Source organism: Saccopteryx leptura, chromosome 2 (genome assembly GCF_036850995.1).
Source record: "Saccopteryx leptura isolate mSacLep1 chromosome 2, mSacLep1_pri_phased_curated, whole genome shotgun sequence".
In the NCBI taxonomy this organism is placed as follows: domain Eukaryota; kingdom Metazoa; phylum Chordata; class Mammalia; order Chiroptera; family Emballonuridae; genus Saccopteryx; species Saccopteryx leptura.
In genome coordinates this window covers 31,444,038-31,446,778 of record NC_089504.1, presented here as the reverse complement: position 1 = coordinate 31,446,778, position 2,741 = coordinate 31,444,038, and positions in this window count along the sequence as shown.

The following is a 2,741-nucleotide window of genomic DNA, read 5'->3' as shown; positions in this document are numbered from 1 at the left end:
ACCCAAATTTGAAATACTGGAATGCATGGAAATACAATAATAATCGTATATGTAGCAGAACATTTTCAGGAAGTGTAGATAAAATAGTAAACAAAAATCTAAAATATCTTTATTTTTTTATTTTGTGAGAGCAATAAGCCAGGTTTTTAAGAGTTAAGTTTAAAACATGATGGAAAACGGGAGGACCAACTGAACTACAGGGTCAGGGTCCTACAGCACTTTGGAACCAAAGCTTTAGAAGAACTAGGAGGAATGCGTATTGTCTGCTGCCACCTTGTGGCAGAGTTGCATAATTAAGACAGGTGGCAAGTCAAAGATGGGTCCTTTGACAAATATTCATTAACCTGAAAAATAAAAAACACCTCTTCAATTATGAGTGTCTTCTCTCTCTCTCTCTCTCTCTCTCTATATATATATATATATATATATATATATTATATATGTAATTTAAATTATAATGTTGTTGAAACAAGCAATGAAGACATTCAAAGACAAGTGATATTCCATTTTTCCAGTTCTCAAGGGATAGGTTATTGGGAAAGTGTCAGATGGCTGACTGGGGCTTATGGAAAATATATGTCTCACAAGTAGCTGGATAATATGGTTATCTATATGTGAGAATTGAAATGTTCTGCAAAGATCTGCTTTCCTCAATATCTTCTCTTGCACTCTGAAGTGATTAAAGTAGGGGTGTCCCAAGTTGATATGGTTCCATTTCCATGAGATTCTCTTAGTTCTGTTTATCTTGTGCTGGATTCATTATCAAGCTGGATAGGAAGAAAGCTGCAACAGTTTTGGGCCTCACATAAAAAATTCAGAAGATAAGTAAACTGCTTTAGTTCTACTATGCCATGCAATTCACTCTGATTAAACCGTCCATTTTTACCACCAGGACTTTGGCTTGGGGACTGGGACTTACTATTTATATTAACACAATCCTTGGAGATGGAAGTGAAATCTTCCCCCAATACATACAGAATAAATGGAGCTAAATGGATACACAAATACAATCCTTGTTGTGCTCTATTAGGAGAGGCAAGAGCAGGGATGGATGCTAGGTAGGCAACCAACAGTATTCATTTAGTATCAGCTATTGATCTATCACAATACAACACACAAGTGATGATACTTAAAGGAAAATCAACTAGTATGAGGAAACTGATAATAGTGGGAATCATAGGAAACAGGAATAAAAGTGGAAGCACTATGTAGCTCCAGGAAATGTGGCCAAGCAAAATATAAGCCAAATATTGCTAGACCTTCAATAGTTTCAAGAGAAGTTGATAATGTGGACTTTTATGTAACATACTCTATTTTAAATGTTGGTGACTATATCAGGTTTTGTTTTTAACCATAAAAGACATCCAATACTGCTAAAAATAAACAAAACATATCTGTTGACCAAATACAGCATGTAAAACTCTGGTTTATGAACTTTGGGCTAGAAGAAGCAGTGTTTGCCATTCAGTGGTTTTGTGGATGCAGGAGTAGAGGAGCCAAAGGAGGGAGCTCAGAGAACTAGCGTCATTATCTCATACAGTGCATTTTAGTGTTTTAGCAGGTGGGTCCCCAAACACAGTTCAGGCTTCTGCTCTACCTAACAAAATGTGAAATCCATTTAGAGCCACTTCTTTCCAGGCGAGGCAAAGTGTTCTAGTACCCAGAACCATAAACACTTGTTTTCTTTCCTATTGTTGACCTTCTTATTTATCCACAGGCAGACCCAGTGGGCATGGGGACCAAAGTATTCACACTATTAGAGAATCAGAGTGGATTTGGTTTGATCTTTATTTCAAAGATGCCTAAATTTCATTGGTTCTTTATTTTTTCTTTCTTTTCTTTCTTTCTTTTTCTTTTTTCTTTTTTTTAAAAGAGCAATTACTCTTCCATATCTGGGCCCTATTTTATGTCATTAGGTAGTTTCACATACTAATTCTGCAAGGTTTACAGATTTGTATTGATAAGTTAGATTTATTACCGTCCTATCATTAAAACATTTAGTTTAACTGAATGGGAAATAACACTTTGTTATTGACTAAAAAAAAGGATCAGTGCTTAATTAGCTTAAAATAGGCTAGTGTTGAGATCAGAAATTATTGATTTGTGTTTCTCAGCGTTTCCCTGGTTATTTTCTTGTTCCTAAGAAGCATAAAAGCAGTACGTGTAAATCCTTTTTGTAACTCAGAATTCTGGAGGAGGAAGGGGTGTGTGGAATTGGGGGAACACTTTTTTAAAAGTGTCTACAACGAGGCCCTACCCTTAGACACCGAAACGCTCCCAAGTGTTTTTAATGCGTAGGCAGGGTGTACACAGTACCTTGTAAAAAAAACCCTACAAGCCCGAAGCGCGTCAAATCTCTTGGATTTTCTCCAAAACCCTTCATTTCAAAACGTTTTCTCGAGGTGTCTAAGGCTTTTTTCCCGCTCGGAGATTGACGAGACCATCAGCCAATCGGCAATTTGAACGAGTCTCGGTAGGACCAATAACAGACAATAGAATAAGGCTCTTTATGTAAGCTGAAAAACCAGGTCGCAGTAAAAAACCAGCAAGCCGAAAAGTCAGGAGCGCTCCCTCCAACACCACCAAGGTAGGGGTAGACCTTGTGCTCTCACCGGGAACCCCACGCTCACGCGTTGCTAGAGAGACGCGCTTACTTCCGGGCGCTCGGCGCCCTCACTGTTCATCACTTCCTCCCGCTGGTTGAAGCAACGCCCTCTTTTCTTTCCTATTTCCTCTCCCTG